Below are 25,628 nucleotides of genomic sequence, written 5' to 3'. Positions count from 1 at the left end.
AAACTTTATTTGCTTGCCGCTGTTTTTAATTTAAATTGTAAATAACCAGGAATTTGGTCTGATTGCAGGGCAGAGGATTAGAGTTATACAAGAGAAAGTACGGAATAAATTATGTTAAGGATAGGATGCGAAATCCTATAGGATAGGATGCAAAGAAATTCTGTTAAACTGGAGCATCTCTCTCCACCTATGCAAAACCCATCAACTTGGGAACATATTTATAAGCATTTTTTGCCTACACAATGACAAGCAGACAGTTTGTGGCCACCTTCGCTGTGTGCTGATTGGGCCACAAGCATCCCAGGGTTGAGAACCACTGCTTTAAAATGTTAAATGTAATGTTGCTCTGGAAGTTTGCCATTCTGATCCAAAAAATGGCAATTACTGCTAAAGAAAACAGTCTCACTTATTTCATTAAGGTAGGAAGCATTTGATGTTTTTCATTAATTAACAGAGTTGTTTAATTCCAAGTATGCTTTAATTTTTATCTCTTCCATTTTTTGTACTACTAGGAAATTAGAAAATGGGATATTAACTGTTCAAATTTTAATTACTGCAGAAATAAAGATCCATAACAGGTTCAGAAGAAAATGAATATTAACTTCTTGCTGACAATTCTATTTGGCACTCAATTAAAAGAATGCACCAACTGTCTTGTCTACCAGCATAAGTTTTTCCCCTACATATTTAGATTATGAAAACTTCATCCATTTTTTAGTAGAGGGGAAAGATGATAAATGGTCCGTATTGACTAAACATTGCATTGTAAATTAGTAGAAGAAAACCCATAGAATTTCCATTCATTTTTTAGTGTATTGGGAGCTTTATTCTCTTAATGGCACTGTTTTCACTGGTGAATTGGAGGGTCAGGTCACCTTCCTCAATTTGATGTTTTCTCCCCTTTTTCCTATTACTGAGTGCTTTAGCCCCATTCAGACAGCTGAAATAAGGCTACTAACAGTAATACATGGGGAAGGGAGACATACACAAGAGAAAGGAAGACTGTCCCTCCTCCCAAAACACAGCCCAGTTTTGTTGGCCTATCTATCTCCCAAACTCCTTTATTTTCTTTCCCCTTCTCTCCCTGCTGGTCTGCAAGAGCAGCCTAAGGTTATAGCTACACTACAGACCTTATGGGGGCACAGCTGTGCTGCTGCGCCACTGTAAGGTCTCCCATGTGGGCACTCTATTCCAATGCGGGAGAGCTCTCACATCAGCATAATTAATCACCAACAACAAGCAGCGGTGGCTATGCCAACAGGGGAGCGTCTCCCGCGGACATAGGGTGACCAGATAGCAAGTGTGAAAAATCAGGAGGGAGGTGGGGGGTAATAGGAGCCCATATTAAAAAAAAGCCCCAAATATCGGGACTGTCCCTATAAAATCAGGACATCTGGTCACCCTATGCAGACATAGCACTGTCCACACCAGCGCTTCTGTCAGTGAAACTTATGTTGTTTAGGGGTGTGTTCTTTTGTTGGTCAGGAGGTGTGAAAGTTTTACTGACAAAAGTGCTAGCTAAGACATGTATCTTCACTAGGGGAAAAAAGCGTGTTCTGAATTAAAGATAAAATCCTAGTGAAAATAGCTTGCAGTTTTCACACAAGTTTGCAGGGCCAGTTAAAGTCTAAATCAATCTGCTAACTCAGGGAAAAACTATGAACTGCCATGTCTTCATAAGAACTTTTACCTTGAGTTAGCAAACTCAAGTTAACACAGCTTTTTTCCTGATGGAGACAGAGCCAAAGAGTCCAAGGCACACTGGGAAAAAAAGATATAAGAAATAAGATATCAGATACGAACACGTGAATGGAAGAAAGAAGTATCTATTATCGATAATATAACATCCTCGCGCGCCGGGATCTCGCGGGCTCTCTCCTGTCCGCCACGCGCGCCACCGCGCACCGGTGTCGTGGGGAATCGATAGAAGCGCGTTCGGGGATCGATATATCGCGTCTAGATGAGACGCGATATATCGATCCCTGAAAAATCGATCGCTACCCGCCGATACGGCGGGTAGTGTAGACGTAGCCCAAGAGCAAGTCAACTGTCTCCAGCTACAGGCACCTGCACTCCTGCTTCAGTGAAATTAGTCATCTAATCACATATGCACCTAAAGGTACTCTTTGCATGCAGTAAGTGAAAATGTGGCAGGAAGTTGAATCTCTTTTTATAAATAAAAATTGCATATTTTTCCACAGCAAATGTAGGCACATATGGCTGTTATGAACAAGTGCATTTTGTAGTTAGAAATAAAAGAAAGATGGATACTTTCTGTTCAATTTGTGACAACCATAATAATACAGTCTTAGCTATGATTTGACAATCTCAGTTAAGCTCCTAGCGGACATGTGTTTACATATCCCTTCATCACAGCTGGCATCTTTTGGCAGTCTCAGAAGAGGAGAAAGGATTGAGCAAACATGAAGACAATAACTTCTAATCCCTAAAGTTGTTCTCTCCAAATCAGAGTTGAAGAATACTGGCAGAGTACTGCATGAAAACTTGCGCCACTCCTGCCAAGCTGGACCTGCTCTATGAATAGTGGACTACAGTCTTCATTGCTACAAATCCAACACATTTCAAGAGCACTAAAATTTACAATCAACATTTTTAATATGAACAGTTATTGACAGCAAATAAATTTAAGCCCAACACTCATAAAATAGGGAAAAGTCAAAATTAGAAAAAGATCAGACTTTTTACTTCTTAAAGACTTATTTAGAGAGACCACTCTATTATTTTCATGAGACAAGAATAAGTTTGTCCATTCCTCTGGGTTTGCCAGTTTATAAGAAACTCATTTCGTTCTGTGAGAACTTGTAAAAATCCTCTAAATCAAAAGATGCTTCTAAAAAAAGGATTGTTTTTGCACTGAAGATTTCTTTTGAAACTACCTTAAAACAAAAATACCTATATAAGAATTTAACATTATACTTGATTAAATGATCTACATGGATTCCCAGCTAACAAGTGCTAGTAAATCTAAACATAAATCTTGACATATAAAGAGAAAAAAACTTGTTTTTAAAACTAATTTTGTGAAGCTGTTCTGCTCTGCCTTTCATAGACTTATGAAGAAAAACTTCATAAATAGCTGTCATTACAATTGGTCAAATGTTCAAAAAACCTCATTTAATCAAAATATACGGTACATCAAGTATAAATGGGACAATTTTTTAAATTAAGAAGTTAACAACATGAGTATTTTCAAATTGCTTTCCTTGTGTTACTGCAGAATACAGTATACAGAGGTACAAATAAAAATACCTTAGAGAGAAATCATTCTAAACACTATTTAGAATGACTTCTCTCTAAGGAATTCATTTATATATGAATTTGTTGCTATGGTATGATATATAAAAACAGAAAAATAAACACCCCCAACTTACTGGGTTAAAAAGTGAGGTTAGCAGATCGTATGGATTTGCTAAGCACATGCACTTTACACTAAAAACTATGCTGGAGTAAACATATTTACAGATAAGACTATTTGCTTCCTCCTTCCCTAAACAGAAGGTAGACTTGAAAACATATTGAGGGAAGATTATCTAGGTAAAATGCCTGTGTTTTGAGTGACACGTTTATGGAATATGCTTTTAGGGATATAAAAAGGGTCTGTGGTTAACTCCTTTTTTTTTTTTTACCACCACCACCCTTTTTTTTTTTTATTCAAGGCAAGATACACCAATGGAACTTTTAAAAAAAAATAAAATGCAATAAGTACAACTTTAAAATAGTAAGTCAAAGTTTTATTACATTTACAAGTCAGCTAACAGTCAATTGTACATATTAATACTATTTAGCATTTTCTGTCTTCAAAGCACAGATTAACAAATTTGCAACACCCTTAGGTGTGGAAACAGACAGGGAAGGTTCAGGGAAAGTGCAGAGGGCCAAAATGCTCAGAACACAGGGTTTACTATGCACCTGTTCAGAAAGGGTTCAGTATACCATGGAGAAGTGTTTGCAAAATGCTCAGCAACATGAACAGTGCCTGAGTACTAAGCAGGAGGAAGTGGACTGTGATCAGAGAGATAAAGGTTACAGGATATATACAAGGCATTCCCTATGTACATTCCAATGAATACAAATAAATAATATTATTTTATTTTGGTTGTTTAAAAATATGTCATCCAGTACCCTGGATGCATTCACAAAATAAACAATTTGGACCTATGAAAAAAACATCTCTTCCAATCCGATTTGATTCCCCTCACAAGGCTCACACACCAAGCCTTCATACTTTCCAGCCCAAAGATAAACCTGAAGACTTGTTTACACATAGTTTTTGTACCACTTTAACTATGCTGGTTTCTAAAACATTAAAACAGTACACCTCCCTAGTGTGAGCAAAGCTATATTGGTATAGCCGAACTAGATCAATATAAGCACTTTTATACCAGAATACCTGCATTCACATCAGGGGATTAATACCACTTCAACTATGGCAGTTTCCAAACCAATACAGTTATAGCAGTACAAACTGTACAGAAAAGCCCTGTGAGAAAGAGCGAGGCTTCTAATGGGACCTGAGGTCAACAGATTGAGACCCTGACTAACCAAGGCAAGAAACAGACTTCACAGTTGAGGACTCCTCACCAAGAAAAGTCTGTCTAGGCTCCTTGTGAATAAACCAGGAGATTGCTAGCTCATGTTTTCAGATCTCAACTGTTGCAGTAATATTACCAAGGCAGAGAGAGTCTGAGGCACCATGGTCTAGCTCAGGGGTCGGCAACCTTTCAGAAGTGGTGTGCCGAGTCTTCATTTATTCACTCTAATTTAAGGTTTCGTGTGCCAGCAATACATGTTAACGGTTTTAGAAGGTCTCTTTCTATAAGTCTATAATATATAACTAAACTATTGTTGTGTGTAAAGTAAATAAGGTTTTTAAAATGTTTAAGAAGCTTCATTTAAAATTAAATTAAAATGCAGAGCCTCTTGGACCGGTGGCCAGGACCCAGGCAGTGTGAGTGCCACTGAAAATCAGCTCGCGTGCTGCTTTCGGCACGTGTGCCATAGGTTGCCTACCCCTGGTCTAGCTGGTTTAAAGCTTTACACGTTTAAAAGTGACCAAACCAGTATGCCCAACTTTTGGATTCTCAGTCACTCCAACCGCACACCAAGGGAAATGGTTACCAGAATGTGCTTAAGAAGTTTTTCTTTGAAAAAACTGAGAACAGGAACTACCACAAATACATCCAAGGGTTTTAATTAAACAAACTCTCTCTAAGGAAGTTCACCATGTCTCATGTGTGTTGTTCATGCTGACTTACCAGTCTGCAGCTCACTTTCTATCTAATAAAATGAAAGAAGCTGAAAGAAAAAAGCTCAAACCTTAGTTGCTCTGCTAGCAGCTCAAAGTCACATTCTCAGTTCCGAGATACAACCGTACAGAAGTTATAAGTGACTTGCCCCAAAGTCACTCAGTAATCATAAGAGCCAGGATACAAGTCCTGTGACAGACTTGTGAACCAGAAGCAATCACAAGCAGCTTGTCTCAATACTTCAGTTTATTTAAAATAAATTGCTAATTCTCTGAGATATTCACAAATTCTAAATATTCTTGATGACTGAAGGGCCAAAATCCATGTGCTATGTATGTAAAATCCTAACACAGGCTATGTCAGCAACATTTTACAGGCCAAAAGTTCAGTTTGGTCAAGAGGCCAAGAGGCCTAGCAAACAGTGAACAACATTAAGAGAAACAGAACAAACAAGACACAAACCTTGCTTTTTACTAAGATAAGCATGATCAGCAAACGCCAAATGGGGAGCAGTAATTGGCACCGTTATCTGAAGCTGCAACAGACCAAAGGATTGAAAGGGGCCCCTATGTCTGTCTTTCTCCACTCCTTTTGCAGGAAGAGAGAGACATGCTCTCCCACATACCAACCTTGAGTTCATGGAAGAGGTTCAAGCATGTCAATATGAGATATGACATCCTCCCTCATCCCTCCCAGATACCAATGTTAGCCTTTAGCAACACAATGGGCAAACTGAAAAACAATTTCTATTGCCATGTACTTTTCAGTGTCTTTTTGCTTTAACCCCCAGGAACGTACCTGTTGAACAATCAGAAGGGCGACCTCATTCCTGTGGACCCCAAATCAGAATTCAACATATATATTTTATACTAATACACTTTATACATTGTTTAAAGGAAAACGCCTGTGTACTAACAGTATGTTACTTGTTAACCTGAAACCATGGATGGAGACATTATGTAATCTTTAGACTATTGGCTACTGTGCTTATCTTGTCTTGCTGCTAGACCTATCCAGGGGCTCGGGACCTCCTACCCCGTCACTTCCCTCCACCCTTGAAAATTCCATATAATCCATTGTAATCAATTGTTTGGCAGTGTCTCTGAGCCTAATAAGCAAAGAGACATTCCGCCAGCGCTGTGCATAATAAACCCATGTGCTTGATTCTACACAATGTTCATTTTGTATGGCTAACAATTTAATCAATCAAATTCATAGAACAGATCATAACCAGATGAAGGAATTTGAGTGGGAATGCTAATTTTTCCTATGCTCTCCTCATTCAAGCCCTTTTGAAACACAGAGCAGGCTATCTTTTCTCAGTCCAGGGCTTAAAAATTTGCTAAACATCCATTAGCCAGAAACCAATACAAAAGAGAAATGAAAAACAGTGAGTCCCAAGTGGAACCTTTTGGTGAGATGCCCAGACTTCCCTTCAACTTCTAACTGCTGACAAAGAGGAGAGCAGTAAAAAATTGTAACAGGAGAGTGTCAATGGATCCTTCTCAGAAGCACCTGCTTTCATATGATGTTCTGGCTAATTTGATGCCACACTTCCTAGTTCTGCTCAACCAATGGAAAAGAAAAGGCACATTTACTCTTTCCCCCCACTTCCCAATGGTAAATGGTGGGTGAATTTTTCAAGGCCTACCTCTGCTTGACTGGAGCACATGTATTAAAGATGCTTGTTTCAGGACCAACTATTTAAATGCAAACTTTAGCAACTCTATTCATGAACAAGGCAAAGGACACATCCTAGTTATACATTTTGGAACAGCTCAAATAGGTGTGAGGAAGAAGCCAGTAGTATTTCTGGCCAAAAGATCTGGAAGAAAATGCTCTACTTGTGAAAATTCCAAAAGGCATTGCATTAGAATTGTCTGCTTGTTTAAATAGTTAGAATGAATAACCGATGTCAATGTCCCCATATCATGTTTCCTCAGAGAAAATCTATGTCCTCAATATTTTTATTAGTGTGTTCTGTGAACTAACTACAGTTAGTATAGAAATTCCATGTATAATTTAAGAATTTAATGGAAAAATGTCAGAGGTTAAAAGTTTGCACAGAGCTGGTAATAAGAAATTTTCCAAGAATGGGAACCTCATTTTCAGGTTTTCAAAGGTTTCTTTTACAGTTTACAGTGAATCTTCCTGAAAAAAAAAAAAACGCGCACACACACACAGATTGTTCAATATAGATTTAAAATAAATAAAACAATCCCTTTGGAGGCCTTTGACATGGCAATAACTCTCCTCTGCAACCCAAGTTCTAAACACAACACAAAGAAGCAAGAATATTATTTACTTTCTTCTCAAGAAGGAAGAAAAGTGGGATGCAGACTACCCTTTCTTTTCCCAAACATGGGCACCAAATTAGTTCAGATGCCTGACAAAACACAACCAAATGAACAATGCCAAACAGATGGACTGTCTGGAACCTTTAAAAAAAACAAAAAAAAACACATTTGCTTGATTCCGTGCCAGACATTGGAAAAACAGAAAGAACACTTCCAAGATAGATAGGCAAACTGTGATTACATCCTATTTTGCTTTCTGGAGCAAGCATGTGGGCAAAGTTCATTTACAGTAAGCAGCTGAAAATGTTCTTCTCCCAGCTACAGAACATGTGCTGTGCTAAATGTCACTCCCTTCTGAAGTGTGAGGGCACACAAACGACAATCAACATCCATCACAAAGTAAATCAGACCAGCAGACTGACAAATCTGAGCATGAAAAAGCACAGAACTGGACAGGCAAACTTAGAAGCACAATGTCCACAGTGTAGTTTATAGCACATCAATACATTTCATTATTACCGTTTTCAGCTAATGTTCATAAAAAAACAGTCTTCCTCATTTGTTTTGAATGAAAGTGGAATTATTTATTGTTTGTATACCACCAGCATGTGAGGCATTTTAACAGATGGTTTAAGTTAACATGAATAGTGTTATTTAACAAATTCACTGCATTATAATCCATTCATATAAAATATATTTGTCTTGGCACTAACATTGCTAATTGATATCAACACATCTCTGTGAAGCGTTTGTCGATTAACCATTGGATGAGTCAGAAGATGGAAAAAAACAAATGGATTTTGTAGGCCTCACCAGAAGTGGATAATTTGTTTTGGGAATTATTTTAGTTTAAACTTTGCTAGGAAATGGAATGGTCGATTTAAAACCTAAAGCAGACTCCTGACATATTTTAAAGTCTGTAATTTTTAAACTACATTTGGTAATGCCTGTTATCCCATCTCTTCTTTTGAAATATTGGGAAAGATGTCTAATCTCTAAAATAAGTACACCTCTACTCCGATATAACGTGACCCCATATAACACGAATTCGGATATAACACAGTAAAACAGCGCTCCGGGGGCGCGGGGCTGCACGCTCCGGCGGATCAAAGCAAGTTCGATATAACGCGGTTTCACCTATAATGCAGAAAGATTTTTTGGCTCCCGAGGACAACGTAATATCAGGGTAGAGGTGTAAATAAATATAAATTCCCATGGCTGCTTCACCATGAACAATTGGAACATAAATACCTAAACAGGAGAGAAAAAAACAAACTATATTGCTTAACAGTTTTATTCATATAAATAATCTCCCCCACTCTCCCTCCATCTTTAAACACTGTGATAACTGTTTAATCTGTAAGGAGCTTTCAAAGTTAGTATTCAGAAGCCTCAGTTATTTTCCACTCCATCAGTTCAACTTCTTTCATACCTACTATACCATATCTTTGTTTAAAGATATAAGAAAATTCACTTTGAATCATAATGCAGATACTGTTCTGATAACTTCGAAGTGAACTTGTTCACAGAGACGGTTAAAACTGTCAAATTGCAACTAAGAACACAAACTACAATGTGTTCGGCTCTTTTACAGCAGCACAAACCAATGTAACCACAATTAAGTCAGCAGAACAGCTCTCAACTTTCACAGCTGGAAGAGAGAGCAGAACTTGATCCACTGCTTTCAAGCAATTTTTCAGTCTTACCTCATGAGATCTGAACAGGAAGATGGAGCCCACGTGGGACTTTATTCCTAAATTTCTAAGCCTGTTTTTCAAGTAGTGAAAACCAGCAGTGGTTCAATCTGCCCTCATTCCTTCATTACTTCTAGTCTGGCCTTTACACTTATTAGGCAAGATTACCCCCAGTAAAAGGAAAACAGAGGAAGGGACAGAGTAATAAAGACTGGACAAAACAATGGGGAACACTCTAAGGAACAATCCAGTATTAGCCAAAGGAATGGAAAAAATGACCTAAAAGACCTTTCCCAGCTCTAATTTCTTGGACTCTAATAAAAGTTTGTTTCTGCTGAGAGGCTTTTGCCAATTCAAAGAGTAACGGATGTGTTTCACTAGACCAAATTACAAGGTAGGCCCCTCATTCTACACCTTTGCTACTTCTGCCTCTCATAAATCTGGCACGGTTTTCCCTATTGTAAATTATAGCTATCAAAACAAGCTAAATCTTGAAAGAAAGGTGGCAGAAAATTTCAGACCCAGTTAAATAACGATTCCCACATCATTTCAACCTTCCTCTACCTACCATTTGGATTTTGTTGTCACACAAGATCAGTGGTGCCCATTTAGATACTGGAGGGTTAAGTAACTAAGGGTACGTCTTCACTACCCGCCATAATGGTGGGTAGCAATCGATTTCTTGGAGTTCGATATATCGCATCTCATCTAGACGCGATATATCGAACTCCGAATGCGCTCCGGTCGACTTCGGAACTCCACCACCGCGAACGGCGGTGGCGGAGTCGATGGGGGAGCTGCGGATGTCGATCCCGCGCCGTGAGGACGGGTAAGTAATTCAAACTAAGGTACTTCGACTTCAGCTACGCTATTCGCGTAGCTGAAGTTGCGTACCTTAGATCGAACCCCCCCGCAGTGTAGACCAGGCCTAAAACCTACCCATGTTTCCAGACTAAAAGTGAAGGCACCGATGCCGCCATTCTAGAGTGACTTTATTTATTAAAGATACTACAATACTGTATAGCAGTGGTCCCCAACGCGGTGCCCACGGGTGCCATCTTAATGCGCCCGCGTCCTGGCCCCCGGAAGAGCACCCACCGAAATGTCGCGGCGGGGACGCCTCTCGATGACAACACTTGTCGCCGACAAGTGACGTCATCGAGAGGTGTCGCTCCCGAATTTCGGCGGGGATGCCTCTCGATGATGTCACTTGTCAACGGCAAGTGGCGTCATTGAGAGGTGTCGCCGCCGCGGCATTTCGGCGGGTGCTCCGCCGCCGCTGTGGTCCTTCGGCTGGTGCCCGCCAGTCGAAAAGCTTGGGGACCACTGCTGTATAGTAATAACCACACACACTGCAGTTACACTCACTTATGCTTTACTGTTTTGGACCATTACTTTACAACACTGCATTTTTTATAGGACAAAGCAAGTAAACGCCAGTGAGATGGCTGCACCAATGAGGCTCTAGTAAGACTCACCAGGATAGAGTAAAGGCACTAGTCAAAGGAGGCTCATTCCAAGGTCTGGGGAAGGGGCTGAGCCAGAGGATTATTAAATTGAGATGAATGAGTTGGAGGGAAAGAATTATCAGCTCACACAAGACAAACATCTGGAGGATCAGTGGGGGCCGACAGAGGATCTCAATAAAATGGGCATCCCGTGGGAGAGAGAAACCTAGCAGAGGAGGCAAACCCCCCAGAGCTGGCAAATCATGCAGATTTTAGAGTGGTAGCCGTGTTAGGCTGTATCAGCAAAAACAACGAGAAGTCCTTATAGCACCTTAGAGACTAACACATTTATTTGGGCATAAGCTTTCATAAGCTAGAACCCACTTCATCAGATGCATGGAGTGAAAAATACAGGAGCAAGTATAAATACATGAAAGGATGGGGGTTGCTTTACCAAGTGTGAGGTCAGTCTAACAAGATAAATCAATTAATCATGCAGAACCACTCGGCAGCCTATGAACACCCCCAGGCCAGGACTGTGCTGTGGCCACAGGTGAGGGCAGTAGGGTCTAGCAGCCAGAGTGAGCTGGTGGGAGGACAGGGAGAGGGCTGTGGTCAGAGCTCTGGATCTGGTAGCTAGAGGGGGCTGTAGCCAGAGATCAGGGTCTAGCAGCCAGAAGGGGCTGGTCAGGGGGTGGGAGGACAGGGAGAGGGCTTGGTCAGAGCACTGGATCTGGCAGCCAGAGGGGGCTGTAGCCAGAGATCAGGGTCTAGCAGCCAGAAGGGGCTGGTCAGGGGTGGGAGGACAGGGAGAGGGCTTGGTCAGCGCACTGGATCTGGCAGCCAGAGGGGGCTGGGCGGGGCGGGGCTGTAGCCAGAGATCAGGGTCTAGCAGCCGGAGGGGGCTGGTCGGCACGGGGGAGGGGTTGTGGCCAGACGTCCTGCGGGAGGCCGGCCGGGGGGCTGCCCCCACCCCATGCCCCGGGGGCAAGGAGCGAAATGCCTCCCCCTTCCCATTCTACACATGCTGTGACCCCCGGGGAGGGGGCGGCTCCCCCAAGCCAGGCCTGCCCCACCCCGAACCCCTCTCCAGCGGCGGAGCCGAGGCGCCCCATCGAGGGGAGACCGGGAGGGATATAGCCCCGTCTCCGCTGCCACCTCCCGCCGCGGTGGGCTCCTTACCGGTTAGGGCGGCGGTGCCAGCTCCTCAATCCTTCCGCCAAGATGGCAGCCAGTCCGAGCCCAACCTCAGGCAGCGACTTTCCAAAGTCGGGTGGACACTGCGCATGCGCAGAGTTGGCGACGCCGGAGGCGGATGAAAACTACAACTCCCAGCGTGCCCCGCGGGTATCACGCATGCGCGCTGAGTGGGCGAGCGCTTGCGTGGGTGGGGCAGGACTCGGCGGCCTGGGCCTGTTGTAGGGCAGCGTGTGTTTCAGCTCCGTGGGAATTTGGGCGTTGACTTGGTTCCCTCGGGGGCGGGAAGGGGCTGAGCCATGGGGACCCTCAGCCAGGGATCCTGGACAAGGGGCTCTGTGCTGGCAGTGGGATCTCCAGAGAGGGGGCTCGGTAGACATGTTCAGAAGCGCTTTGCACACTTTTCATAGAGAGACGCTACAGTGCAGTTATTCTGTGAAAAGTGGCATTGACAGGTTCCATTTGTAATCTCTAAAGGCCCAATTAATGGCAAATCTCAAAGGAACATGGCCTCCTTGCAAATCAAGTGCCATTTGGATCGATTTTTGGCAAGGTGCTTAAGGTGGTCAGTGTATGTGCAGAATCTAGCCTCAATTGAGGCTTCTAGGTGCTGCTGAAAATGACAATAAACATAGTGAAATCTCTAATGCAATCTTCAGTGTGCAGCTCTAACCAGCTCCAGTAGAAAATATAGCAACACTCAGCACCTTAGAATGGAGATAGAAACACAATTGTATAGTTTCAAAAAGAGATTTCTGTGTTGCATGGATCTATGTACCCCATTAGAAAGAATTAATAAAATGTACTTACAGCCCTGAAGACTCAAGTCCTTTTCATCCACAGATCTGTTACAGAAGGAGGAAAGCAGGGCAGCCTTCCCAAACACTGCCTGCTACACAACTGTACCACAATCTTCCCCTGGAGGAGTGAGTTGTCTCTATGGCTATGTCTACACTTACATTCCCACCACTGCATTAGTTCCAGTGGGAGCACTGCTGACATTTAGGCTGTGTTGTCTAATTCTGTTTGGAGCACAGTAGTTAAAACACCGATGGACTGACTGCATTGCTGCTGCCCATCACCCATGGAGATGCACCATTGGTAGTGCAATCATGGGAAATTTTAAGACAGCTGAAAGTGTAAACAAGGCCTAGGAGAGAGTGGATAGTCCAGTCTGGTTAATCCTCATCTTCTGATGAGAGCACCAACAAGACTGTCAATTAATAGTACAGTAGAATCCTTTTTTTTAAATGAACTAATTGGAGAGTGAGGAATTAATAAAATCAAACCGTTCATAAAACTGAACATCCCAAAATTACAGTAAGTACTGTGCATAAGTTTCAGTATGGTGACATCATTGCTTTCTTCTTGTCCTCCAAACTACTACAAAGCAATTTCCAATGCACTGAAGGTTTCAAAACATGAAGGGATGTTGACTTTTTCTTCATCAACATCACTTTCATTTAGGGTGACCAGATGTCCCGAAAAAATCGGGACCATCCCGATATTTGGGTGGTTGTCTCGACCGATCTTCTGTCAGGACGCATTTTGTGCCGATATTTCGCTCCGCCAGCAGCACTGGTGGTTTTGGGGTTTTTTTTCATCTGCCAGCGGACACTCTCCCCCCCACCCATGTGTCTCGATATTTCTCATCTGGTCACCCTACTTTCGTTATGTGACAGCTCCCCCCCACCCCACCCCGGTGAGGAAAAATGATTTGTATAACTGGTTGTTCATAATATCGGTGTTTGTAAAATCAAGATTCTGCTGTAATATATTACACTTTCATCCACTGATCTCAAAGCACTTTACAGAGGTGGGTAAGGATCACCCCCATTTTAACCGATGCATGGAGAGGTTAAATAACATATTCAAGGTCACACAGCAAGTCACTGACACAGTTGGAAACAGCATCCTGGTCTCCTGACTCCTCAACCTGTGTTAAGGTATTTTTGTTGTTTGTTATGTGTACTAGCATAGAGCGTAAGGGCCTGTCTACACTTACCAGTAGATTGGTACTGCTGCAATCAATGCATGGAGTGTCGATTTAGTGGGTCTGGTGAAGACACGGTAAATCAATGGGAGAGCACTCTCCCATCGATCTGTGTACTTCACTTCCCAGAGAAGCATAAGGGAAGTTGACAGGAGAGTGTCTCCCATTGACACAGCGCAGTGTAGCCACTGCAGTAAGTGGATCTAACTATGTCAACTTCAGTTACGTTATTCACATAACTGAAGTTGCGTAAGTGAGATTGATTTACCATGGTAGTGTAGACCAGTCCTGAGAGCGCCCATCATGAACCAGGACCCTATTGTGCTAGCTGCTGTACAATCAGAACAAAACGACGGTCCCTGCTCCAAAGAGACCACTGCAGCCCTCCAGTTACAGAAGCGGTTTTCCTAATGGGAACAGTTGTCTACTTGGGCATTGGACTAAGAACCCCAAGTAAATATCACATAAGCACCTGAGTTGTCATCAGATCTTACCTATTTTTATTTACTGCTGATCTAGTCTAAATATTAAATAGCAACTTAGCACTTTCACGTGCTTTCAGACTTTGGAAAGTTGCTGATGAATAGGAATAGTAATATTTATATTTCCACAACATTTTTCTTCTGAAGATTTCAAAGCACTTTATTAACATTTATTAAGTCTTACAGATTCTCTGTTAGGTAGATAATTATTATGGCAACTGATTAACATTTTACTTTTGCCCATGTGATTTTGAATTTTGCATTTGTAATAACAACTTCTCATGTGCCTTTCTTTCTGAGTGCGAACACACTCAGTTTGTCCCTGAAGATGGAATAATGCCATCCCACAAGGAAGTGGGTGAATGCTAATTGTAAATTATCATTTGAAATCCTCCTTGGCTACTCAGGAACTAGATATCAGTAGGTACAGATACTTGGCTTCCTGATTGTTGGAAAATACTATCAAAGTCTTCAAGGGACATGAGAGACTATCATTTCCAGGAGAACCAATGGGGGCAAAACTAACACATGAGTAATTATTTTGTATGGCAATTGAGCACTACTGTGTTGTTGTACTGCTCCCCAATGCATAATCAGAGTGTGGGGAAGGAATTTTGAGGTGCGTAGGGAAGGAAATGACACCACCAAGAAAGGAATGTATTTTAAACAGAAGGACACTGTGTATTTTGGGAATATTGTTTCCTACCTCCCTGCACAGGAAGTGAAGCATTATTTTTCTCCATATGAAATGGGACCTAAAAACATAACATCACTGCTCTGCTGAGGCCTCTTTAGAGCCAAATCAGGTCAGAGAGTGCATGCGGTTACAGTGATGTGCTGAGACATGTTGTCTGTTCTGTAACTGAGCATTTGTACAGTAGATTCTCTTAGGAACCTTAGCAGTACAGCATGGCCAGAATTCTCAAACCTGTGTGTCTAAATATATGCATTTTAACCTTAGGGAGGTAGTGAATTGTAGGGCCAGGAGCAGAGAGAGAAGTCAAGACAGAGCCTGAGCAACTGCAGCAGCACCAGCAAGCTAGAAGGGGAAGAGGGTACCTTTACTGACATTTATGAAAGCGTCAGGCATGGGGCATTTATGAAAGCATCAGGCATGGGGCTGTGAATAGAGCTAGCTGACATTTTTCAGGCTTTTTTGGAGGGAGGGAGTAAGAAAAATTACCTTTTTTGGAATTAGAAATTTTTGTCAAAAAAAATAGTTTTTCCAAATTTTTTCAGTGTTGTTGACAAAAGTGGCAAATAAAAAATTGTCAGATTTTTGGTTTCTTTTCCTTCCCACGTTCTCACTCTGTCCCCTCTTCTGAGAAATAAGGGGAGAAATAAGGGAAGGGAAGGAGGAAAAAATCAATATGTTTGATAAAAATGTTTATAAAAACTTTGAATAAATGGACATTTTTTCCTTTTCTAAATTTGTCAAATGAAAATAACATTTAAAAAATAAATATTTTTTTTTATTTTCAACCTGCTCTGCCTGAATTTGGTAAGGAGGTGGGAGCAGATGGCAAATGAGCCCTAGGCTCAAGACTTTTGAGAATCACTGACTTGCAAGGCAAATGGAAAGCCAGGGTGATGGGGCATTGCTGAAGAATGGTAAGTAATTGAACCTCACTGGCACAATGATCACAAATGTTACACAAACTAAATCTATAAAAGCTTTGCTGCCTGAGGCTTAGGGGAGATGAGTCTCAGGCCATAAGACATGGTCATAGCATGGAAACCATCAGCATCTCTGGCTAATTGATAACGTTGCTGGTATCCTGAGCAGAGAAATTGAGGCCTGAATGAGCGAAGGAGATGAAACAATTCGTTCCCATTTTGGAGATGCTTCTTTCTGGTCAAACTGGAGGCAAATTGGTGTGAAGAAGCTTCCTCTGTCCAGTCTGTGTGGTCAGAGGGCTTCATTCTACTAGGCTGTGAATCCAGCATCTTTATCCACCAATACGTTTACTCTTTATATTGCTAAAGAGAACATAGACAGACGAGCTGGGACTGTCAAAGAAGCCTAAGGGACTGGAGCACCCAAATCCCCTTGGACTTCAATAAGGGATCATTCCCTATCTCCATTAGACCCCTTTGAAAATCTCAGCAAACGGTGAGATGTGCTTTAGAAATGCAGATGGTGTGGAAGGAGGGAGACTTTATCTCATTTTAGACCTCTATTGATTTCTGCCTCAGGCAAGCCTGCAGTTCCCTGGTTTGTTTTGCTGTAAATGATCTACATCCAAAAGGCTAAATCATCCAGTTAAGTTCAGGAAAATGATGCAAAATATATCAACTTTGATTTAAAAAAACAAAATTAAGGTTGAAAGTGTGTTTCACTGGAGCCCAGCTAACACCTCAAAACTCAACATAGATCAGGGCTCCTAGGAGCTATGGTAATACAATTAATAAAGAATAATTTCAAATTCTGAACAAATATTTTTCACCTTTTAAACCTCAGGTATTAGACTGTCTGGAAATGAACACTTCAGGGATCCAACCCATTCCCAGTGCCTTATAAACCTGCACAATTTGCTCTCCCCATCCAACCTTAACTTCATTCTGGGGCAGCATCTGGTTCTACAGCAAATACCTTGGATACTGAATCACAGAGTTAAGACAGTACTGATGCCAGGGAACAGTGAGCTGTTATATTTGTCCCAGCACCTGCCCTTAACATACCAGATGTGGTGCTCACAGTTTACCAGATTGGATTAGGGAAATATCCCTATTAGGCTAAACTTGCCACCCCAGGTTTAATGCTCAGCTTCATTGAGCTTATGCTTGGCACAGCTGTGAGCAGAGATGGTTCTAAGCCACCTTTATACTTCCCCAGAACCTGGGGCTGGCTAGGAACCAACCAGCCCCTGGTGTAAGAGGGCTGCTCTAATGTACAGAGGTTAGACCAGAGCCCAGTTGAATGCCTTTGCTGAGGATTCCACATTGCTTTGAACTAGCCCTGATACTAGTTCCATTGACTCCAGCAGAGAATTCTCCTCTGGTTCCTGTTTCACTAGCTGGAAGCAGTGGGTGCACAGACTGCAAGTCCCTAGATATGAGAAATGAATCACTTGAGGATATGCAACAAAAAAAGCCAGCCATTTTTTAATCCTTGGATCACCTCTGCTGCTTGTATCAGACAGTGGCATAAAAGAGAAAGTGACAAGTGTTTTTGAGCATAGAGGCTCTTATGTAAATTGGAGACTTTCCTCTCTTATAAGGTCTTTGAAACAAAGGTTACCTCTGCCCTCTGTTGGGGAGTTACTGTTAAGAAGCAGCTGCTACTCAGGAACACACAAACAGAATCAGAATCTGGTGGAATGGGTATCTGTGCTATAGACAAGTCCTGATCAGATGGGCTGTGTGAAATCCAGCTTCAATTACATTTGGCAACAGGTTTGTACCTAATTTAACAGAATTGGGACAAATGTTACTTTTTACACCAGTGTAAATGCAGACTAACGCCAATGAAACTGGTGAAAGTGCTGCCGATTAGCATCAGTGTAACTGGGAGCAAAGTTTGGTCACTTATGTTATTTATATTGAAAAACCCAAAAGACCCAGTCAGGACTGGAGCCCCATTGTGAGGATGCTGTGCAAACTCATACAAGCTCCAGTTCCTGCCAGAAGAATTAACAGCTTAAGAAGATAAACACTATATGAAGGATGTTGGAGATGGGTATATTCAAAATATGAACTGTTGCATTGAATACTTTTGTGAATACAGTATTATGTGCACATAATACATTATGTGCCAAAGCACTGAGTTAAAAGAACATTAAGATTGCAAAGTCAAGCATTTATAATTTAGGAAATGCCAGAACTAAGTGCTTGTGCAACATAAATTTGGCTCCTTTGTGTGTATGCATTATAATAGTCTTTAATCAGCTGATCAGACACTAGTATTCCCAGAGAACCCCTGCCTCATTCAGTGCAAAGGATGGATGGTTCTCACTGAATCGGTTGCTATTCAATATTTCCTTTTATCCTCATTATTTAGTGTGTGTCCACTGGATAAAAGGAAATATTGCATAGCTACCTTATTTACTGCACCTCATCCAAACCTTGCACTGAGTACAAAACTATTAATTTTCTCATGTGCGTTTCTGTACTGCTCTCACAGTAATATCTGAGTACCACACAAATAAATGAATTTATCATCGTGAGATGAGGGGGTATTAATATCACCATTTTACGGAGGGGGAACTGAGGCACAGAGAGTGAGGTCAACTGTGTCCACTAATGTTGGGTGCCCCAGATGTCTCAACATAGGCACCCAGAAAACGAGGAACACCCAATTAGTGACCCCTAGTGCAGATTCTGGTTTAAGTGACTTCCCCAGCATCACACAGGAACTCTATGGTAGCTCTCATGGATGGCATTTAATTGCCTTAGTCATGAGACCATCCTGTCTATATTACTGCAGTAGTCCCTGCTTCATTCACTACACAACCCTGATTTGCTCCCAGAGCACAATCCAATCCTGTGCACTGAATGAGGCAGGGGCCTGTGGAAAAAAATAATGTATGTTTATTTAATTAAAGACTATCATAATGCTGCCAGCACAGAATGCCCGAGGACAGAAACAGCGGTTCGTTGCCCGATGTGCTTCGCTCCAATAAACACACCAGGGTGGAGAAGCAGACAAAGTTTATTTGAGATCTCAAAGCGGTGCCTGGAGACAGACATGTCTCAAATCAAGCACCCAGCTACAAGCAGCTTTTCTCTTTTTTTATACATAACTTTAACTAAGCCTCTTCTATCTCCCCCCCACTCCCCCTCTCTCCCCACCTTTCATTCCCATGCAGCAGATACACTTTGCAGTAGCAATTACATTAAGCAGTTAAGTCATACTTGGCAACAACCAATCTAGCTCGTTAGTAACTCTTCTGTGAACCGTTATCTTGTCTTACTTTCTTTGATCTGTTATTTTGCCCCTTAGCCAGGAGCAAGCAGGCCTCATTATAGCAGGCCTCATTATTACCTTCTGGTACAGGTGTTGCAACTGATAACCATTCTCTGTTGCTGGCCTGTTAGGTCGATTAAAGTTCAAACATGGAAGCGCTTTGATTTATTCAGGCCTACTACAGAAAGGCTTCATTGACACTGTGGTTTTCCACCCTCCTGAGTTACCTAGAGTCATGCCTAGTGACACCAACAATAATGCACTATATGTTTTACAATGCACATCATGCACCATATGCTTTAGTCAAATAAGTCATTGCACTCAGCACAGGGGTAAGTGGGTGAAATTCTCTGGCCTGTGTTATACAGGAGGTCAGGCTAGATGATCTAATGGTCCCTTCCAGCTTTAAAATCTAGTTAGGTATGAATGAATCACAAGGAAGCCAAATTAGGGTTGTCAGGATAACCTTAATTTTAGCATTTTCTAAGTGTTGAGTGCTTGACTTTGCAACCATCATATTCTTTCAACATACCGGTAGGTTTTTAAAAAATTTAAAAAATCTAAATTGTTAAAAAAGCAAACTAAAAAAACCCAGAAGGTTCATCATGTGGAATTCTATTGATCTTCACAGTCATTAGCAGGGTTGGGATCTTTAGATTCACAGTACAGGTCTCTGCCATTTGAGCCAATGGAGGAGTAACTAATAGCTGAGTCCTATATGTGACTCAGCCACTAGAGCAGAATGAGACACACTCTGCCAATGAGTGTCACAGCTATTTGCCACAGAGCACAAGAATATTGAGGCATAGAAATCTGAGTTTGGTTTCAGGTTCTGGAGAGGAATGTGCTCTAGAGTGGTTATAGATCTTTCTGCTCCCATCCCCTGGACTCTTGTCCCAGTCCCTGTCTGCTCCTATCTACAGTCCAATGGCTCCTGCCCCAGATCTCATCTGCTCCTGTCCATCTCTCCATGATGATTATCCCTGCCTCCCCTTGCCTTTATCCAACCCACCTGGAACCTGTTCTTGTCTCCTTCTGTTCCAATCCCCACTCCCAACTCATGCCCCTTATAAGCAATTTTAAGCTACTGAAAACAGAGTCCTATAATGGAATGTGTTAGACAACCTTTATAATAGATGGAGCTGGTAGCTTCATCAGATGTGCCTGTCTGCTCCTCAACCTACCCTTAATCAGTTGGGTAACCTCCCATAGCCCTCATGGAAGAAATGAGTCTTGTGTTGGAATTTGAAGGAACAAAGATGCATTAAATTATGTCAGTTATGTTAGTTCACGGAGAGCATTCCATGCATAAGGGTCACCGTGGGAGAATTCACAAAGACACTTGTTAAACAATAATTGACTGACAGACTCTGGATATTTGCTGGGGAGGTTGTGGGCTAGAAGACTTGCAAGGCCAATCCTAGACATATGTGGACTATGAAGTTTACAGTTATGTGTCCACACATAATTGAGAGTCCCTTATGCCCCTGCACAGGCTACCAGACCTTGGATCCAGGCATTCAGAAGCAGATGCTGCATGCTGCTATTTGTCCCACTCCAAGAGTAGGTAGGCAGGGAGTGGATGGGGAATTGTCACAGCCTTGGCTCTGCTCCCTTTTTGCTAGCCTGATAGCAATAGGTGCTGGAACTTGGGGTGTGGGGGATGCTGCAGCACCCCCTGGCTTGAAGTGGTTTCCATTATATACAGGGTTTACAGTTTGGTTTAATGGATCTCTGCACTCCCACCACAAAAATTGTTCCAGCCCTCTGCGTAAAGCTGAACCAGCACAGGGATCAGGGGCGGGCCTGCGCACCGCGGCGGGGCGGGGCGCGGGCGCGGTGGGCTTGGCCGGCTCTCGTGCGCGGCAGGGCCGGGCCCGGCATGCCGTCCACCGAGCCCACCAGGAGCACGGTGACCTGCCGGCGGCATGTCCGCGCCCGCGGTCCGCCCCGCCCCGAGCTCCTTGAGCCGCACTCCGCTGGGTCTGGCAGGTCCGCTCGGTCCTGGCCGCCCGCAGGGCCGCATGCCGGCAGCAACCGGGGAGCGGGAAGAGGGGAGGACCGACCGGGAAGGGAAGGCGGCGCAGCGCTCCGCGCTGCTTGGGGCAGCCCGATTTCTAGAGCCGCCCCTGACAGGGATGTTCTAATTTGCTACAGATATAAACCAGTTTATTTTCCATTGGGGCAGGAGGGAAGCAAGGGCTGGGTGTCTCAGAGGATTTGTGCGAGAGATACTGGCATGCTCACCCAATCAGGGAACTGAAACTGAACCCTATGACTTAAACGACCAATCATGGAGTATCCACTGCAGCTCTGACAGCAAACACTGAATCCAAAATTCTCATAGGGAACTGACTGTGATCCACTAACAAAATTTAAAAAATAAAAATAAAAAATAGCAACATAATGTGGCAAAAGCTTTTGAAAAATGAACACATCTGAGGAAATATCCTCTGCTTGCAGCTATTTCACAAACAAAAAAGAGGCTAAATCTATTAGATATTCTCTCAGCTTTACCTCTGATGGTTGTGAAAAGTGGATTTCACAGAGCAAGGTAAGGGGAACAAGAGCAAAGCCAGTGTAAACATGCACAGTGTTGCCTAATTGGCCTGGTTCATTACACGGCATTTTGTCCCCCTGTAGAGCTGTAGGCATTGGCTATTAATGAATGTAGGAACCTAGGCTAGGAGGACCAATGATCTGGTCTGGTTTGAGTGTCCCCTGAACCTCCTCTGCAAACACATTCATTCATAACCGGTTTGCCAATTAAAATACATAACGACCAAGTCTAAAGTTCAGAACAGACCAGTGACTTAATCTGCATGCCTTCAGATCAGCCATTAGCGATTGTCAAATCTGCAGTTTCATCACTTGCCAGAATAGCATTCTTGGGGTGTCTTTGTCTTTTTAACTAATGAACACCTTGATCCATGGGTGATCCATCACAGTCACCAGTGTGGTATAAATGTAGGATAGATCAGCTAGTTAGACATACTAATAAAATCAAGAGATGGGGAAGGCGGCTGTTGTGCTTTCTCCTCAGAGGCAGGAGTTTCCGAAAAAGGTAAATCTGATTTGCTTTGTTTGTGCCACTTGACCCCATTGGATCTGTAGGAATTATATAATAATATTATGATGTATTACTTAGGCCTGGCATTCATTTAAATATTATACTGGTGTAATTATGTTGGTTAGGTGTGTTGTTTTTTTAACTGACATAGCTATTGGGGTAAAAGCCCTACTGTGGATATAGTTATACTAGCATAACTGTGCTTACACTAGTATATTTTATGCCTGCTCAGAGAACCACTGTAAGGTATATTGGTATGAGCACAGTTTTACTGGTGTAACTGTGTCACACTAGGCTGGGTTTGCCAGTTAACTATACTAATATAATTATACCAGCAAAACACCTCCTGGTGTAGACAAGGCCTTATATAGTACTGATAGCATGCGAGGTACTTTATAGACATCAAAGCCCATGTTCTCAAGAGCTTACAATCTAATGACTTGATCCTGCAAATATTTTTGCATTTGTTTTGTTTTATTTTAGCTGGAGCGCTGGTGGGGCGAGCAGAGTGGAGCAAACCCCCGTGCTCACAACCTGCTCCCCGCCAGGAGCATCGGGTGGGGGGAATGGGTAGGGGCAAGGGAGTGCCCATTTTCCCAGGGCCCCGGGTTGGTCCAGTGACTAATCCACCACAGGAAGGAGGGCGAGCAGGCAGCCTGCCGGCGGTGGTGGAGGAGATCTTCCAAAAAGGTAAGCCCCCGTCTGGGGGAGCCAGGCCCTTGTGTGGGGCAGTGGGACTTGAAAGGGAGCTGTGAGCCATGCGTGCTGGAGTGTCATCCAGGAGCTGGGTGCATGCCTGGGGCTCCGGGAAACCCCTGGCCAGACGGTTCATCCATCGCTCCTAACAAGGCCTGATGCAGGGGGTGGGAGGAGGTGTGGCTCCCATCCCTCCTGCCCTCCCAGCCCTCACCCTCCCCTCCCCCCGTAATTGCCCACCCACCCTGCGTCGGGGCCCACCCAAATATCCCATGCTGGCTACACCACTGCTTTATGTATGTGAGTATTCCTGTTGACTTCAGTGGGACTGCGCATGTACAAAAATGTATAAAAATTGAAGCTTGTCCATAGGTCTTTGCAAGATTTTGCCTGTGTTCTGCAGGAGGTCAGACTAGATGATCATAATGGCCCCCGCTGCCTTAAAAATCTATGAATCTCTATGGAGATCAGAGCTTAAAGACTCAATCATATAGCCTCTGCTCATGGCAGTGGTTCAACTGACTTCACTGGGACCACTCTGGTAAAGGTTGCAGGATCAGTCCCTAAATGTCTGCAGAGCAAAAGCTGTGTGTGAGCAAGCTGTGTTTGAGCTAGGTTGGGTAACAATAGCAGTGAAGACAGCACAGAAGGGGCTTCAGTAGTACAAGCCTGGAACAGGCCCTAGGTATGTACTTGGCTCGCTAGGCTGCCCTGAAGTTCATGTTGCGCTGTTACCCGTGCTTGCTGGATTGAAGCTAGCTCAGATAGGCTAACCTGTGCACACCTTCTGCTGTGTAAACATACCCCAAATTAGACAATATAAACAGCTGAATGGTGTGGGAATGTACACAATATAAAAGCAAAGCCTAAAAGTGACACAGTCTGGCATACATCTTGTTGGCCCCACAATTTTGATTGAATGTTTGGTTTATTTGTGTGTGGGGGGAGGGTTGTTTGTTTTTACTATCTTTAAATTTTGAATTGACATTGGCATGTAAATGAAGGCCATCATACTGTAGAGACTCCACAGTGCATAAAGTTAAGCATATGTGTAATAGTCCAGTTGAGTAAACGGGATGGCTCACAGTGCATAAAGTTTGTTACATAAACTTTGCAGGACCAGGAACTAATCAAATGGCCTCTTTTGGATTGTTTGTTTTGTTTAAAATATATGAACTTAAACTCTGTTTCATCTGGAGGAGGCATTTTGTACTTTAACCCTTTTAACCGTTGCCTACTCTATTATTATTAATAATTAATTGTATTTCTATTTTTGTATGTATGATGCATGTTTTTTTCTCTCTTTGTTTTATCGTTATTCTGTGTTTCCCTTTAACCCCCCCCCTTTTTTTTAAATTAATAATCATTCCTGGCTCTTACAGGTAGGTGATCTTGTGATTAAGGAAACACAGCATATGATCCTACAATGAAAGACTATGAAAACAACCTGGATGACCTTTAGTCTATCATTTCACAACTTTTGGATGGTTGACTTTTGCAACCTTAATAATCTGTAATAGTTTTAAATATTATTATTTGTATTACAGTGGCCCCAATCAGGATTGTGGCTCTACTGTATTAGGTGCTGCACATAGAGGCAGACATGTTCCCTACCCTAAAAATCTTACAGTGAAAGGGCCAGATTGGCAAAGGGATTTTGGTGTGTAAAGGTGCAGATAGGTACCTAGGGGTTTTCAAAAGCACCTATACAGGATGTGTACCTTCAGCGTTAATCCACAAAGGATTTTAGGCACCTAAATCCTGGTTTTAGGCATCATTGTGAGACACAGAACTCCTGCTCTGTTGCTGCCTAACCCCGTAACTACCTACATTCATTCAGTGCATAAGTTTTTGTAGGAACTTTACACTTCTCAAGCACTAAGGGGGTTAAAAAACCGCCCCCAAATTTAAAGCGGCTGAAGTGGTTCCCACCCCCCCACACTCAATCAAAAAACACACAAATTAAGCGCCGACCAGGTGTGTACCACTGGAACACGCAATGCATAAAGCACCAATCAGGGACGGGGGCAAAGTAGTTAAATTGAGGTTGCACATGTGCATAATAAAATAATTTATGTAACCATTATAATAAAAGGACGTAAAAAACCCCCGCTTGGGGCGCTCCACTGGAACAGACTGACGGACTTGGCTTTATTTATTGCAACAGTTTTTGCAGTTTTTTTTCTTTTTTTTAAATATCAATAGGAGTTAGGCACCTAACCTAACCCCCTGACCCCTCTTTGCATCCCCAGAACTAAAACAACAAGGAGTCCGGTGACACCTTAAAGACTAACAGATTTATTTGGGCATAAGCTTTCGTGGGTTAAAAACCTCACTTCTTCAGATGCATGGAATGAAAGTTACAGGTGCAGGCATTATATCATCTAGATAGCCAGGGCCGGTGCAAGGATGTTTCACGCCCTAGGCGAAACTTCCACCTTGCGCCTCCCTCCACCCTGAGGCACCCCCCTTGTGGTACCCCCCACCCCGGCTCACCCCTCTCTGCGCACGAGCACCCCGAGTACGCCATCGCTGCTTCACTTCTCCGGCCTCCCAGGCTTGCGGCTCCTAAGCTGAT

General features: G+C 42.9%; 1 protein-coding gene across 1 annotated transcript in view; it reads right to left on the bottom strand.

Moving 5' to 3' along the window:
- ITCH (itchy E3 ubiquitin protein ligase) overlaps window positions 1-12,034 on the bottom strand; it is a 111,987-nt gene extending 99,953 nt beyond the window's left edge. Inside the window, exon 1 of the mRNA XM_039498432.1 lies at window positions 11,889-12,034. The gene's annotated coding sequence lies outside the window, so the exon portion shown is untranslated. The remainder of the gene's footprint in view (window positions 1-11,888) is intronic.
- Window positions 12,035-25,628: the final 13,594 nt, after the last annotated feature.

This window comes from Mauremys reevesii, linkage group 13 (genome assembly GCF_016161935.1).
Source record: "Mauremys reevesii isolate NIE-2019 linkage group 13, ASM1616193v1, whole genome shotgun sequence".
Lineage (NCBI taxonomy): Eukaryota > Metazoa > Chordata > Testudines > Geoemydidae > Mauremys > Mauremys reevesii.
The sequence above is the reverse complement of the archived record's forward strand: the minus strand, read 5'-3'. Positions and strand labels throughout refer to the sequence as shown.